The sequence below is a fragment of the Ovis canadensis genome, chromosome 3, assembly GCF_042477335.2.
Source record: "Ovis canadensis isolate MfBH-ARS-UI-01 breed Bighorn chromosome 3, ARS-UI_OviCan_v2, whole genome shotgun sequence".
Classification (NCBI taxonomy): Eukaryota; Metazoa; Chordata; class Mammalia; order Artiodactyla; family Bovidae; genus Ovis; species Ovis canadensis.
In genome coordinates, this window is record NC_091247.1 from 79,489,758 (window position 1) to 79,506,420 (window position 16,663).

The 16,663-nt window shown below is 44.7% G+C and overlaps 1 long non-coding RNA gene across 1 annotated transcript in view; it reads left to right on the top strand.

Annotated features, from left to right (window-relative positions):
- Positions 1 to 13,637: 13,637 nt before the first annotated feature.
- Positions 13,638 to 16,663, top strand: part of LOC138436983 (uncharacterized) — a 30,293-nt gene continuing 27,267 nt past the window's right edge. The window contains exon 1 of the long non-coding RNA XR_011255704.1: positions 13,638 to 13,758. This is a non-coding gene — a long non-coding RNA (uncharacterized lncRNA). The remainder of the gene's footprint in view (positions 13,759 to 16,663) is intronic.

The window sequence follows — 16,663 nt, forward strand, 5'->3', positions numbered from 1 at the left end:
AAAAGGTTTCTCATGGGTTGTGGGGTAGAATCGGAGAGGAGAGGATCCGAATGGGTGCTCTTCAGAGGGGTGAGTTTTCCCTCCGTTTCTCCTCAATCACAACAGCAGGGTTGCTCCCGCGCTAGGTGAGAGATTAAAGAAGACCATGTGGATGGATGCGCCCGAAGAAAGACCCCGACAGGCGGCCCTAGTCGCCCCCAAAGGCTCCCTTTCTTGAAGGGCGCACAAACCCGACAGGCTGGCACAAGGGACGCCTTCTTTAGGATGCTAAGTCCTTTAGGATTTAGCCCCCAAAGGGCAGGGCTAAATCCAGAACTACCAGCCGCCCGGCCCAGCCGGAGTACCCCGTGCGTCCTCACTGTTTGACTAGCGCGCGGCGGCTGGGACTCTGGCAAGCTGCTCCGGGGCGGCTGAAGCCTTCGAAGACCCAGCCGCGCGCTTGATGCCAGGCCGGGAGCGACCGGCTTTCCCAGACAAGTGACCCGCGCGCTGCTGGAGATGACGCGAGGCTCTGGGGCCTGAGCTGCGGGGAGCAGGGGCCCGCGGGTCTGGGCAGCCCTCTTTCTCTGGACCTTGAGCTGGCGGCGCGGGTAGGCCCAGGAACCGGGACGCTTGGGACGCGCCGCGGGCGATAAAACCATGCGCAACTCCGCAGCCATCCGGGCTCGGGGCTGGAGGGTGGGAGGGCGCCTCAGCTCTGCGGGTCCGGGGCACTCAGGCCCGGCGAGCCCCCGCCTGAGATCCTGCAGTCTGCAGGCTCTGCTGCCTCGGGTGCCCCAGCCGGGGAGTCAGCCCCGTCGCCCGAGGTCCTGTAAAGGGAGCGACGGGTCAGACAGGAAGGCGAGAGCAGCCGTGGGGGCGGGCCTTGAAGAGCTGCAGGCCCTCGACTCCCTTCCTTCAGGGTTTTTCCAAGGGTTTGTGTTGGCTTCCCAGCCAGGACCTTTCATTAATTCCAAAGCTCATTGCTGGCAGAATCATCCGGGTAACCCGCCCTGGGCCATGGAGACGCGGCTCGATGTTGGTGACTTCCCTAGTGCCCAGAGTAACAGGTCGTACTTTTCCTTTCTTGAATGCTCACTCCACATCAGGCACTTTACACACCTGGTATCTGTTTAATTCTCACAGAGGCCACACAAAGAAGCTATTATTACTGATACATGAAACTGAGACGTCAGGTTCGGGAGCTTGCCCGGAGTCAGACACGTTTACAGCGGTGGGACCGGCATTTGAACTTGGTGCTTGCCAGTATGCAGCGCATGTTTGCGCGGGGCCAGGGATTGGAGATTGCGCGGGGTCCCTGGTGGCCCGGGGGGCGCAGATGCTTCCCAGGGCATGGAGGCAGCCCTCTGCCGCGGGAGCGAGCTGCGGCATTGGGGGCTCGCAGTCCCAGGGACCCGCCCAGGTCCGGTGCAAGCGTTTATCCCTTCAACCATCAGCGTAATTACCCCGTTCCCTCACTTGCGCTCGTCTATGTAGTTTTGAAGCACCATCGAGTACCACAAAGCAGATTTCGACCAGCGCGGGTCACTAGACAGAAAAGATAGAACCTTGGGATCCTAGGGTCAATCTGCTGCCGCTTCCCTCTTCGCCCTCCAGAGACTCCGGCCTCTTCTCTGCCATTCTGATAGGGACATTGAGGCTGACTGGAGACCCTGAGGGCTAAGACCTGAGTCTTGCGTGGGACACTCTACTCTTTGTCCGCCTTCAGCCCCACCTCCATTAATCCTGTGCTGCGGACAGGACTCTCTGGTGGGCTGTAAATAAAAAGCATCGTTCAATTAACACAGGTTTACTGCTGGGGTGCAAGGAGGTTAGAAGGAGGCGGAGTCCAGACACTATTTTTCAAAGACCAGAGCGCATCGGACCCATCCCAGTCCGGCTCCTCCCGCACTTCCGCAACGCACACCCTTCGGGCCCGTCTGGAAGTCCCCATGCCCTTCACCCGTGGAGCAGTAGATGGTGCAAGCGCTCAGATTCCACCCGAGCTAGGTGATTCTGTCAGTTTCAAGATAAGGTGTGTGCAATACCCTGTTGTCCCCAAGCAGAGCCATTGGCAACCTGAAAAGCTGCCCTGAGACACCTGAACTGATGAGGGAGATTGCTAGTCCAAGTGAATGAATGGGCTCAGCTTAATTAAGGAAGCCAGTTAGGTATGAGTCACTCCTTCCTCCTGCTAAGGGAAGAGCAGGCCCTGGTGGGACAGGCTAGGGAGCTGAAGGGGATTAGAAACAGGATGAGGCAGAATCGTTTCGAAAAGCAAAATAATATAGGTATTGCTAGTGTTTGCCCAGTCCTCAGTGGGCTCAGACTCTTTCTTCTGCATTCTGTTGTTGAGGTGGCTTCTTGAGTTTGGGGAAAATTGTTGTTGTTCAGTCACTAAATCGTGTCCTACTCTTTGTGACCCTGTGGACTGCAGCACTCCAGGCTTTCCTGTCCTCCCTATCTCCGGGAGTTTGTTCAGATTCATATACATTGAGTCAGTGATGCTATCTGACCACCTCACCCTCTGCCGCCCTCTTCTTTTGCTCTCAATCTTTCCCAGCATCAGGGTCTTTTCCAATGAGTCAACTCTTAGTATCAGGTGGCCAAAGTACTGAAGCTTCAGCTTCAGCATCAGTCCTTCCAATGAATATTCAGAGTTGATTTCCTTTAGGGGGAAAAAGCAGACACCAAACCAGCCCAAAGAATAGAGATTGTTCCCCTGGGATTGGGGAAGGGTGCAGAGAAATGGCCACCATCATGGAGCTCCAAATGCTGCTACAGAGACTTAAATGTATCTCAAAATCAGAACAAACCATCCCTGAAATCATTCAAAAGAATGCCTAACCACTGAAAGAAAGGGATCTGTTCTGACAGGCCACTTCCAAACCTTCCCCAAAGGAAGCAGGCAGAGCTGAGAACTTGAGTTTTGTTCTCTCACTGGGCCTGTCACTTAAGGCTCCCAACAAATGAGTTGTGAGCCAGAGATTTCCACAGCAGGTGAATACTGAATTTTGTGGGTGATTCCCAAAGGGATGTAGCTTTTTTTTTTTAACTGAAGAAAATGGAAAGAGAGTCAAGAGTTCTATTTACTCTGAAAGGCTAGACCTTGGTGTCAGTTCAGAGCTATAGATAAAATCAAGAGTTAGTTTATCATTTACTTATTATTTTTTAAAGAACTAGGTTAAGCAATCACCCTAAAGGCAGATAGATATTTAGTAGGAATATTAAATAGACAAGACTTCAGATGAAGGATGAAGGTCCAGAATGGGTGGAGCCAAGACACAGTATCCGGAGTTAGGCAGTCCTCCTTCCCTAGAGCTCAGGAACCAAGAGGGGGCAGGGAGGCACAAGTAGGTAATGCCACATCATCCAGAAGCAGCTGGAATGTGTTGGGCACCAAACTTGAGACCAGGAAAGAATCAAAATGTCACCGTACCTGGTAGCTATGTCAACAAAAGTGTGCCCCAGGCTCAAAGTCTATTCAACACAAGCCAGTTTCCAATCCAGATGGAGCTGAGGCACAGCCCAGGAAAAGAGACTTTATTACATATGTTTGTAGACAAATCCCAAAACAAGAGCTTATTTCTCATCCACATTCATAAGAGTCTGCTGCTAAGTCACTTCAGTCATGTCCAACTCTGTGCGACCCCATAGACGGCAGCCCACCAGGCTCCCCCATCCCTGGGATTCTCCAGGCAAGAATACTGGAGTGGGTTGCCATTTCCTTCTCCAATGCATGAGAGTAAAAAGTGAAAGTGAAGTCGCTCAGTCGTGTCCAACTCTTAGCGACCCCATAGACTGCAGTCTACCAGGCTCCTCTGTCCATGGGATTTTCCAAGCAAGAGTACTGGAGTGGGGTGCCATTGCCTTCCCCTCATAAGGGTCTAGTGGGATGTTTCTGGGCAACAGGTGGCTTCCCATGGAGTGATTCAGAAACCAAGCCTTCCTTATCAAGTGGCTCCACCCTTAGAGTCTTTTGTATTCTGTTGCCATATGGGTAAGAAGCATGAAAGACAGGCATGGGAGGGGTGGATGAGGTGAGGGGGTGGGTTTGGAGTGGTACACATCACTTCCGCTTGCATTCCATGGAACGGAACTTAGTCATTTGATCAAGTAAACTGCAAGGGAAATTGGGAAATGAAGCTACCTGTGTGACCAGAAAGATATCCCAGGAAACAGATTTACTGATTTTTTTATGGTTAATCAGTCCTCAGTGATTTTAAAACAAAGAGATCTGTATTCTGTAAATTTTCCCTTTTCATGCATCTATATTTATTTTTTTTACAATTATGAGTTAGAATACAGTTTTTTGTTTTTTGCCTTGCTTGTCTTCATTTTTCTGGGGTGAGGAAATACACATGGAGATACCACTCTTACATTATAGGTCACTTCACTTCTCTGGGCCTCAGTTTCCTTATCTGTTTCATAGTATATTAATTAGGGCAAGGTTCAGCTAAACATGATTAAAAAAAAAAACCCAAATCAGAATGGCTTAAGCATAATAGAAGATCATTTCTCTCACAGATTAGCATCTATGTAGGCAATCTAAGATTGATGCAAACCCAAGCTCTTCCTACTTTGTTGTTGTCTCTGAAGAAGTCTAGACATTGACTTATAAGATGGACACTGTAAATCACCTGTTTTTAACATTTGTGTCCACTTATTTATGGCTGCGCTGGGCTTTCTCTAGTTGTGGAGATCAGGGGCTACTCTCTAGTCGCAGTATGCGAGCTCCTCATTTCAATGGCTTCCCTCACTGCAGAACCCAGGCTCTAGAGCACGGGCTCAGTAGTTGTGCTCCATGAACTTAGTTGCCCCTGGGCCTGTGGAATCTTCCCGGACCAGGAATTGAAACCTGTGTTCCCTGCACTGGCAGGTGGATTCTTAACCTCTGAACCACCAGGGAAGTCCTAAATCACCCATTTGAAATATGCTCATAGAGCTAAAAGAAATTATATCTAAAGAACTAAAAGAAAGCATGAGAACTATGTCACACCAAATAGAGAATATCAATAAAGAGATCAGAACTACAGAAATAAATTATATAGAAATTTTGGAATTGAAAATTACAATAAATAAAATGAAAAAATTTATTAGAGGGAGTCAGTAACAGTTTTGATCTGACAGGAGAAAGAATCAAAATTATCTAGTCTGAGCAACAGAAAAAAGAATGAAGAAAAATGAACAATGTCTGTGAGACCTGCAGGGCACCAGTGAGCATACCAACCTATGCATACTGGGAGTTCCCTGAAGAAGAGAGAGAAAAGGGCAGGAAGACTATTTGAAGAAATAATGGCTAAAAACTTTCCAAATTTGATGAAAAACATTAATTTACATATCCAAGAAGCTCAATAAACTTCATGTAAGATAAATTCAAAGAGAGCCACAGTGAAACATATCATAATCAAACCGTCAAGACAAGGAGAATCTCTTTGGATATACTGTATGCAGAATCTTAGTTCCCCAACCAGGAATCAAACCCACACCCCTGGCAATGAAAGCGTGGAGTCTTACACACTGGATTGCCAAGGAAGTCCCAAGAATTTTTTTTAAAACTGAAGTTTAGTTGCTGTACAATATTATATGTTATAGGTGTACAATACAGTGATTCACAATTTTTAAAAGTTATGCTTCATTTATAGTTATTATAAAATATTGGCTATATTCCCTGTGTTGTACAATATACCCTTGTAGCTTATTTTATACAGAATAATTTGTACTTCTTAATCCCCTATCCCTATCTTGTCCCACCTCCTTCGCCCCTCCCCGCTGGTGACCACTAATTTGTTCTCTATATCTGTGAGACTGGTTTTGTTGTTGTTATGTTCGCTAGTTTCTTCTATCGTTCAGATTCCGCATATAAATGATATCATATAGTATTTGTCTTTCTCTGTCTGACATTCCATCTAGCATAACACAAGTCCATCCATGTTGCTGAAAATGGCAAGATTTCATTCTGTTTTTATGGTTGAGTAGTATTCCATTATGTATATATACCAGGCTTCCATGGTGGTTTGGGGTAAAGAACCCACCTGCTAATGCAGGAGATGTGGGTTTGATCCCTGGGTCAGGAAGATCCCCTGGAGAAAGAAATGGCAACCCACTCCAGGATTCTTGCCTGAGAAATCCCACGGGCAGAGGAACCTGGTGGGCTATAGTCCATGGTCGCAAAGAGCTGGACATGACTGAGAGACTAAACATCAACAACTATATATGGACTTTCCTAGTGGGTAAGCCGGTGAAGAATCTGCCTGCAATGTGGGAGACCTAGGTTTGATCCCTGGGTTGGGAAGTTCCCCTGGAGAAAGGAATGGCTACCCACTCCAGTATTCTGGCCTGGAGAATTCCATGGACTATACTGTCCATGGGGTCTCAAAGAGTCAGGCACGACTGAGTGGCTTTCACATATATATATATATATATCACATCTTCTTCATCCATTTGCCTTTTGATGGGCACTTAGGTTGCTTCCATATATTGACTACTGTAAATAGTGCTGCTATGAACATTGGAGTGTGTGTATCTTTTTGAACTTGTGTATTTGGCTTTTCTAGATATATACCCAGGAGTGGAATTGCAGTGTCATATGGTAGTTCTATTTTTAGTCTTTTGAGAAAACTGCGTACTGTTTTCCACAGTGGCTGCACCAGTTAACATTCTCACCAACAGTCTTCTACTGGAATAGACACTTACTCAGGATATGGATTTACTTTCCCTTCCAAAACAACCATCCATGGGCTTGTAGAATGCCTTTAGTCACCATCATGGTATTGCATACGGCGTTGCTTCTGATCAAGGAATACACTCCACACAAAAGAAGCGCAGCAGTAGATCCATGCTCATGAGATTCACTGACCTTACCGTGTCCCCCACCATCCTGAAGAAGCTGACTTGATAGAAAGGTAGAATGATCTTTTGAAGATTTAGTTACAGCACGAGCTGGATGGCAATGGCTAGGGCAAGGTTCCTGAGAAAGCCGTATATGCTCTGAATCTGCATCCGTTTATGGTGCTCTTTCTCCCATAGCCGAACCTCACAGGTCTGGGAATCGGGGTAGAAATGGGAATGCCACCACTCACTGTTCCTCCTAGTGACTCACAAGGAAAGTTTCTGCTTTCTGTTCCCACAACATGATGCTCTACTAGAGGTCTTAGTTCCGGAAGGAGAAATGCTTCCACCAGGAAACAAAACAACGATTCCACTGAACGGGAAGTTAAGACAGCCACCTGCCCATTTTGGGTTCCTCATGCCTCTGAATCAACAAGCAAAGAAGGGAGTTACTGTGCTGGCTGTGGTAATTGGTCCTGATTGCCAAGCAGAAGTTGGACTGTTCCTGCACTCTGGAGGTAAGGAAAAGGATGTCCTGGGATACAGGAGATCCCTTAGCTTATCTCTTAGTAGTACCATGGCTTGTAATTAAGGTCAGTGGAAAACTACAACAACCCAGACCAGGCAGGACTACTAAGGACCCAGAGCCTTGAGGAATCACCCCACCAGTTGAAGAACTATGACCAGCTGAAGTCCTAGCTGAAGGCAAAGCGTCAGAATGGGTAATGGAAGAAGGTAATTATGAATACCAGCTCCAACTATGTGACCAGTTAGAGAAATGAGGACTGCAGTTGTCAAGAGTATTTCATCCTTATTTTGCTATGTGTATTTTTGTGTATAATATATGCATATATATTGGGCTGCCACAGTGGCTTAGTGGTAAAGAATCCACCTGCAGTGCAGGAGACGCAGATGTGGGTTCTGTCCCTGGGTCAGGGAGATTCCCTGGAGGAGGGCATAGCAACCCACTCCAGGATTCTTGCCTAGAGAATCTCCTACAGAAGAGCCTGGAAGGCTAGAGTCCATAGATCGCAAAGAGCTAGACACAAGTGAAGTGACTGAGCATGCAAATGCGTGCATACGCACTGGCCTTCCCAGGTGGTGCAGCGATAAAGGATCTGCCTGTCAAATGCAGCAGATGCAAGGGACACAGCTTCAATCCCCAGGTCGGGAAGATCCCCTCGAGTAGGAAATGGCAACCCACTCCCGAATTCTTGCCTGGAAAATTCCAGGGACAGAGGAGCCTGGTTGGCTACAGTCCTTGGGGTCTCAAAGAGTTGGACACACCTGAGCAACTGAGCACATACACGTGCATATATATTAAGCAAATATCTTTGGGTTTTTTCCTCTCTTATTTCCTTACCATGTAGCATAAGATGCATTGACCTATATTATAGCACATAAATTTTCTTAATTTTACATCATAGTATTTAAGTTATGGGATATCAAGGAGAGGAGTGAACATGGTTCAAGGATTTTTCCTCCTCTTCTGGGGATGGGGTTGGTGCATTTTCAATCATACTCAGCATAGTTGAATCATGCTTGGAATTGTGACCTAGTTATTATCTTAATTTGCACATTAAGTTTGGTTTAAGGAGCTATATATGCCAAGTTGACAAAGGGTAGGCTTCTGAAGGTTTTAATTTCATGTGAAGCTTGGCTTGGCCACAAGATAGGTATCTGATTGAACATTATTCCTAAGGAAAATCGAAATGGCCACAAGTTATCATGTCACACTTGTTCGAATGACTATTATCAAAAAGGCAAGAAATAATAAGCACTGGCAAGGAGGTGGAGAAAAGGGAATCCTTGTACACTGTTGGTGGGAATGTAAATTGGTGCAGCCACTATGGAAGACAGCATGGAGATCCTGAAAAAATAAGAATAGAACTATCATATAATACAGCTATCACACTTCTGAATATTTATTCAAAGAAACCCCTAAAACACTCATTTGGAAAGGTGTATGCACCCCTATGTTTATCCCAGCATTATTTACAATACCAAGACATGGAAGCAGCCTAGGTGCGCATCAATAGGTGAATAAGTAAAGAAGATGTGATATATATACAATACAATATTATTCTGTCATTAAAAAATAAAATATTGCCATTTGCAACAACATGGACCTTGAGAGTATATGGTAACTAAAAGAAGTCAGATGGAAAAAGACAAATACCATATGATTTCACTTATATGTGAAATATAAAGAACAAGCAAAAATGAAATAAATGAACAAAACAAATGAAGACCAACATATAGATACAGAGAACAGAGTAGTGGTTACCAGAGGGAACTAAATCTATGTATATGATATGGCCTCCCTTGACTTTGCTTCTCTGGACAATGACAGGGACAGTCGCTCAGTCGAGTCTGATTCTTTGTTACCCCATGGACTGTAGCCCTCCAGGCTTCTCTGTCCATAGAATTCTCCAGGCAAGAATACTGCAGTGGGTAGCCATTCCCTTCTCCAGGGGATCTTCCTGACCCAGGGATCAAACCCAGGTCTCCTGCATTGCAGGCAGATTCTTTACCATCTGAGCTACCAGCAAAGCAGCTTTTTCTCTGGAGAACCCTGACAAATACACTTCCTGATGATTGTCTAAGGTGAGCCCAAGATAGACTGACCAGGTGACCCAAGGGGAAAAATATAAAGAATTATTTTTCACACTTTTTAGTACTTTGTATGTTATTGATATCATACAGTAGGCTATTAATATCAGTAGGCTAGTAATATCATTTACTTTCTGGTAATATACTATACCTTCCCACCTCAGCACCATCTGCTATTGACCCTTGTAATTTAGTCTCCACACCTTTGTTAATGATAGAACTTGCAATCTGTAGCTGGCCAAATGCTGCCCAGAATAAAGACTACATTTTCTGGCCTCCCTTGCAGCTAGACATACCACACAACTAAGTTTTAGTTAATGAATATTATTGAAATGTTGTATGTAAACTTTTGGAAGTGTTTTTCAAGGGAGAGGATCCCCTTCTTCTCCCTCCTTCTTGCTGACAGGAATATAGATGCGATGGCCAGAGCAAGCACAGCCTTCTTGGACAATGAGGCAACATGCTGAAGTTGGCGGAGCAGTCAAACAGAAGGAGCCTGATTCTAACATAACTTTGGAGTAGGTATTCTAGCCCTCAACCTCCTACTCCAGATTTCCTTAATATAAAAGAGAAATAAACCCCTATTTTATTTAAGCTCCTAATCCCGGGGGTTTCTCACATGTGTGCTGCTGCTGCTGCTGCTAAGTTGCTTCAGTCGTGTCCAACTCTGTGCGACCCCATAGATGGCAGCCCACCAGGCTCCCCTGTCCCTGGGATTCTCCAGGCAAGAAGACTGAAGTGGGTTGCCATTGCCTTCTCCAATGCATGAAAGTAAAAAGTCAAAGTGAATTCGCTCAGTTGTGTCTGACTCTTAGCGACCCCATGGACTGCAGCCTGCCAGGCTCCTCTGTCCGTGGGATTTTCCAGGCAAGAGTACTGGAGTGGGGTGCCATTGCTTTCTCTGTCTCACATGTGTAGGTATATCTAATTCTAACTGAAAACTACTTTTCCAAATCCAAAGAGTATAATATTCCTTCCTGGAACCCTATGGCTCTTTTACTTGTGTAATTTGCTTTTCTCCTTTCAATATTTCTCTGAGGTGCAGTATTTTCTGACCATGCCTATTTCACAAAAGCACAGGAAGCTTGCATTCAAAGTATTGCCTAAGGCAGAGAAGTGGCTTAACTGAGAAGTTGTAACTCCTAGCTCTCCAGGGCATGCTGTCCCATGCATTCACTTGTGAAAACATAAGTTCAGCATAGTCCGGGTAAGCAAATGAAGAAAGTTTCCAGCTACTCCTATGCCTAGATGAATTTGTCTGGACCCAAGAGGCTACCAGATATGTTCCCACTTTTATTTCAGGTCCTTTTCAGGCTGGCATACCCCTGAAAGAGATTTAAAAATACACAAATGTTCCTTAATAGCAATGGTGGGGGTGGAGCCTGTGATGAGCCTTTGGAAAACAGAAAATATTGACTTTATCCCCTTCCCAGACTTGGTAAAATCTTGGTATTCCCCAGGTTTGGTAAAATCAGTACCAAAACTATTTCACTTTTCTAAATGATCTGGAGGGCCTTGGTGAAACCGCTAGTTTCGCAAATGACACTGTGCTCTAGTAGGGAGTGAAGGACTCAGAGGCTGAGAACAAATTCAGGAAGATCTCATAAAGGCACATGAGTAGGCAGACCAGTGACAGGTAAACTGAGGCAAGCAAATAAGCAACTGGAGGTACATAATAATCTAAATTTGTGGGTTGGGGAGCTGGAGGTGAAGGCACAGGGATTATTATTAACTCCTCTCCAAAGACATTAACCAATGAACTTGTCTAGCTGAGAAGGTCAATGCAGTTCAGTTGCACAACATTGATCGAGAGTCTCTGATGTGCCAGGCATCATACCAAGTGCCAGTTCATAGACACGTGCCCGAGGTGGGCCCTGCCCTCATGGGGTGTGTGCTCTAGCTCCAAGTGTCACCATGAAGGGAATCGGAATGTTCTCCTTCCTGCTCTCTGGGACATTGTGTGCAAAATTGATCACTGTGCCCTGAATCCAAAACAGAGCTGGAGAAGGTTCAGTGAAGAGGTGGAACCAGAGGGCAGGCATCTGCCATCAGGCATTGGTTGCAGAGGTGAGGGTTCCGCTCTGACCCCAGATTATACATCACCTCCTCTGTGAAGACCTACCTGACTGTGTCCCCCAGGTAGAACTGACCTACACTTATTTTAGTTTGTAAACAATTGTGTCGTGTAACCACTCCAACTACTTTTTTTTTTTTAACATTTCTTATCTTTCCTTCCAAAATGCCTGAAAGCAAAAACCTGAAAGCAAAGGTTTTGAAATCCTTAGTATTTAGTATAGTATTCGTGTATAGTGCATGTTCCATAAATATATTTCATTGGTCTCTAAAATTTATTGTTCATATGCTATATCAGATAAAAAACATTTGATCATGTTCCATTTGTTTAAGTATATTGTATACTTATTCTGTACATTAGAAAACAAAAATACTGTGAACTGAATGGGTATAAAATTGAATACAGCATTCTAAAAATCTTATTTTTTAACAAGACATCAATAACAATAATGGATACAAATTCATATTTCAATTAGCCCTTGATAAGTTTGATTGTTTTTTTTTTTCATCTGACTGGGTCTGTCCTGATTAGAATATCATTGTTTTTACCCAATAACATAGCAGATGAAGTGTTACCAGATGAAGTGTCATCAGATAAAATGTCACTGAACAGGTGCCTGATTTGCCATTAGAATATATATATAAATTTTTTATTATTTTATTTTTTTGGCTGTGCTGGGTCCTTGCCAAGGCAGGCAGGCTCCTCAGTATGTGAGATCTTACTTTCCCAAACAAGGATTGAACCTGCGTCTTGTGTATTGGAAGTGCAGCATCTTAACCAGTGGACCACCGCAGAAGTCCCTAGAATATATATTTTTAATAAACTATTTTCAGAGCAGTTTTAGGTTCACAATATAATTGACCAGAAGATACAGAAATTTCCCACATACTCTCTTCCCCAACACAAGCATAGTCTCCCTCACGGATGCATCATTTTCACCCAGAACCCATCGCTCAGAGTTCACGCTCAATGCTGTACTTTGTACGAGTTTGCACAAGTATATATGGGTATGTGTCCACCATTATAGTGTTATGCAGAGTAGTTTCACTGCCCTGAAATTCCTCTGCAATCCCTCTATTCATCCTGCCCACCTCCTCCAATCCCTGATATTTTCACTATTGTTACAGTTTTCCTTTTGTGGAAATATCACATAGCTGGAATCATACAGTGTATAGCCTTTTCAGACTGACTGCTTTCACTTAGCAATATACATTTAAGTTTATGTATGGCTTTCCATGGCTTGATAGCACATCTTTTTAATGCTGCATAATATTGGAGAAGGAAATGGCAACCCACTCCAGTATTCTTGCCTAGAGAATCCCAGGGATGGGGGAGCCTGGTGGGCTGCCGTCTATGCGGTCGCACAGAGTCGGACACGACTGAAGCGACTTAGCAACAGCAGCAATGTTGCATTGTCTGGATGTACCACAGTTTATTTACCCACTCACCCATTGAAGGACACCTCAGTTGCTTCTGAGTTATGGTAATTATGAGTTAAGTAGCTATAAACGTCTGTGTGCAGGTTTCTGCGTGAACACATTTTTCAGTTCCTTTGGGTAAATAGCAAGGAGACTGACTGTTGAATCAAATGCTAAGAATATGTTTAACTTTGTAAGAAACCACCAAACTGTCTTCCAAAGTGGTGGTACTATTTTTCGTTCCCATCAGTAAAAATGAGGGTTCCTGTTGCTCCACATCCTTACCACTATCTATCTGCGTGTGTGTGAGTGTTCAGTCATGTCCGACTCTTAGCGACCCCATGGACAGCAGCCTGCCAGGCTCCTCTGTCCATGTGATTTTTCAGGCAAGAATACTGGAGTGGGTTGCCATTTCCTCCTCCATGGGAACTTCCCGACCCAGGGATCGAACCAGTGTCTCCTGCATTGGCAGGCAGATTTTTTACCACTGAGCTACCTGGAATGTTGTCTATGTTCTGAATTTTGGCCGTTCTAATAGGGGTGTGATATTCTAATAGTGATATCTCGTTGCTTCCTTTTCCCCCCATTGTTCTGCTTGCATTATTGTTTAGTTTTTCAACCTAAAGATTATTTGCAAAATTCTCTTGAGCTTCTTCAACCACTGGGGGTGAGTAACTTCCTTAAATCTTGCAATGAGCATCCTGGCACTCAAGCGTTTCTCTAACACAGGAAGACGAATGACTAAGGGCCTTGCTGACAGTCGTTTTGGGGAACATCAGCTCTTCCTTCAGAGGAGCTTGTAGACAGCAGGTAACATATCTCCATCTGAAACAAGATCTGAAGGTAGGTACCAGCCTCAACCTACATAATATTTTCTAAGCTTTTACTGGTTATTTATTTCTGGCTGTGCTGGGTCTTCATTGCTGTGTGGCTTTCCTCTAGTTGTGGTGAGCAGGGGATACGCTCTAGTTGTGGTGCGCTGGCCTCTCATTACAGTGGTTTCTCTTTGGAGCATGGGCTCCAGGGAGCTTCAGTAGTTGAGGCACATGGGCTCAGTAGTTGTGGCTCGCAGGCTCTAGAGCACAGGATCAATAGTTGAGGTGCATAGGCTTAGGTACTCTGCGGCATGTGGCATCTTCCAGGATCAGGGATGGAACTCGTGTCTCCTGCATTGACAGGTGGCTTCTTTACCACTGAGTCACAGGGAAGCCCCTCAATCTATATGTGAAATATTAGTAAAGTTCCACTTAAAATTTTATAGGTAAAATTAAAATATGACTGTAAATTCCGTTATTTTCTTGTCTCACCCCTAATGGATTATTTTGTGAACTGAAGACAGAATAATTTGAATAGAGAAGAAGGACGGTAGAGCTAGAGGCAGATTTAGGAAAGCTAATTTTGATTCACTAAGTGTGGTAGGTTCAAAACATGGTGGCAATTTTTTTACATCTCTTCCACCAAGAGGCGGAATTTGTCTCCTTTCCCCTAGAAACTGGATGGGCCTCTGACTACTTGAACCAGTAGGATGCAGTGGAAGGGGCATTATGTGACTTTCATGGTTGGAAAAGGCCATAAAACTTCCACCTTCATCACTGGAACCCTCACTTGTAGAGCTCTAAGCTTCGGTGTAAAATGCCCTACTTCCTTGAGGCCACATGCCAGAGTGCCAAACGGGGCTCTGACAGGTCCAACCCAGGCCAAGCAGCCAGACATACAAGAAAAGCTGCCCAGCACCCTGCAGATCAGCCCACAGCTCACCTAAATGCCACTGTAGGACCTCCGTCAGTGCCACAGAACAGAAGAATCAGGCAAGTGATCTCTGAATTCCCGACACATGAGGTCATGAGATATAAGAACATGGCTGTTGTTGTTTTAATTTTTATTTTATATTATGATACTATTGATCGAGGCTTCCCAGGTGGCACAGTGGTAAAGAACCCACCTGCCAATGCAGGAGACACAGGAGACTTAGGTTTGACCCCTGGGTCAGGAAGATTCCCTGGAGTAGAAAATGGTAACCCACTCCAGTATCTTGCCTGGAGAATTCCATGGACAGAGGAGCCTGATGGGCGAGCTACAGTCCATGGGGTCACAAAGAGTTGGCACAACTGAGCAACTGAGTACGCTTGCATGCATGGTTGATTTATAGCGTTGTGTTAGTTTCAGGTATACAGCAGGGTGACTCAGGTACACACATCCATTCTTTTTCAGATTCTTCTCCCATATAGCTTATTACAGAATATTGAGTGGGGTTCTCTGTGCTATACAGTAGAATCCTTGTTGATTATTTTATATATAGTAGTATATATATGTTGCCTCTAAATTCCTAACTTATCCCTTCCCCAACTTTCCCCTTTGGTAATCCTAAGTTTGTTTTCTACGGCTGTGAGTCTGTTTCTTTTTTCTCAGTCTTGTCTAGGCTGGGTCTCAGCTGCAGCATGCAGGATCTTTGGTCTTCATTGCAGCATGCAGGATCTTTAGTTTTGGCCTGCAAACTCTTAGTTGTAGCATGTGGGATCTAGTACCCCAACCAAGGATCAAACCTGGGCCCCCCCTGCATTGGGAGCTTGGAGTCCTAGCCACTGAGCCACCAGGGAAGTCCCTGTGAGTCTTTTTCTGTTTTGAGAGTAAGTTCCTTTGTATCATTTTTTTAGATTCCACATATAAGGGAATGTCATATGATATTTGTCTTTCTCTCTCTGACTTTACTTACTATGATGATCTCTAGGTTCATCCACATTGCTGCAAATGGCATTATTTCATCCCTTTTTATGACTATATACTATTCCATTGTGTGTGTGTATATGTATATATATATATATATATGTATGCATGTATATATCACATCTTTCTTTATCCATTTATCTGTTGATGGACACTTATGTTGCTTCCATGTCTTAACTATTGTAAATGGTGCTGCAGTGAACATTGGGGTACATGTATCTTTTCGAATTATGTTCTCCACTAGATATATGCCCAAGAGTGGGATTGCTGTAGCATATGGTAGCTCTATTTCTAATTTTTAAGGAATCACCATACTGTTCTCCCTAGTGGCTGCACCAGTTTACATTCTCACCAACGGTGTAGAAGGGTTCAACGTGGTTACTTTTTTAAGTCACTAAATTTGGAGGTAGTTGTTATGCAGCAGAGAATAACCAGACAATAAGGAAAGCATTTCTCAAAAATCATAGCTACCAAATAGTGGGACAGACCACACTGAAGGGAACAATTGTGGGCAGTATTCAGTCAGAGGTAAGAACTGGACAGACATTGCCAAGGGGGATTGGGAGGAGCTGGTCATGGGAGAGGGCTTAGCTGGAAGTCGGGTGTCATGCATACATCCTGCCACAGAGGAGCTGGAAATCCTTGGGCAAATCTATTCACCCATGTAGCTCCCGTGGTTTAAAAAGTCTTTAAAGAGATATGACATCATCGGCAAACCGGAAAGGGACTCGGCTTCCCTTGCGTTGTCGCACTACAGCCGTGCGTTGGTTGAACAGCTGTTAGGTGAATTAATTCTGAGATTCTATAAAAGGAGAGGGAGTTGTTCCTCATGTAGCATTGCATAAATGTATGCTGCTGTGGATGATTAACTGGTCAGGTTTCATCTTCCCAAAGGCAGAGTTCAACCCAGGGTGTGCTCTCCTCGCTGCCTCCCCAGCCCCCAAGATGTGAGAGTGTCAGTCAAGCAAGCTGTCTCATTCTTAAGTTGAAAATTAGACTGAAACTCTACATCTGGAGAGAAGAT